This window comes from Rhagoletis pomonella, unplaced genomic scaffold (assembly GCF_013731165.1).
Source record: "Rhagoletis pomonella isolate Grant_MI unplaced genomic scaffold, Rhpom_1.0 Rhpom_scaffold_00191, whole genome shotgun sequence".
Lineage (NCBI taxonomy): Eukaryota > Metazoa > Arthropoda > Insecta > Diptera > Tephritidae > Rhagoletis > Rhagoletis pomonella.
In genome coordinates, this window is record NW_023458745.1 from 27,267 (window position 1) to 27,622 (window position 356).

A 356-nucleotide genomic window follows, 5' to 3' on the forward strand; every position below is an offset into this window, starting at 1 on the left:
GGTGAAAATGGCGCAAATCACTCTGGTGAGCTGCTACCTGTCTCCAAACGACACAGTCCTTGTCTTCAGGGAAAAGCTTGAAGATGAATTGCGCGATATAACCGGCCACATAATTGTTGCTGGAGATTTCAACGCAAGAGGCGTGGAATGGGGTATGCCCCAAACAAATACCAGGGGAAGACTGGTCCTTGAAATGGCAGCCCGCATTGGCCAGACCATCCTCAACACCGGAACGACGCCTACATATCGAAGGCCGGGTTTTGGCTACTCTATCCCTGACATAACCCTGGTCTCAGAAAGCCTTCTTCGAAGGGCTGACGGATGGAGAGTGATGGAAGACCTGAGTGGTAGCGACC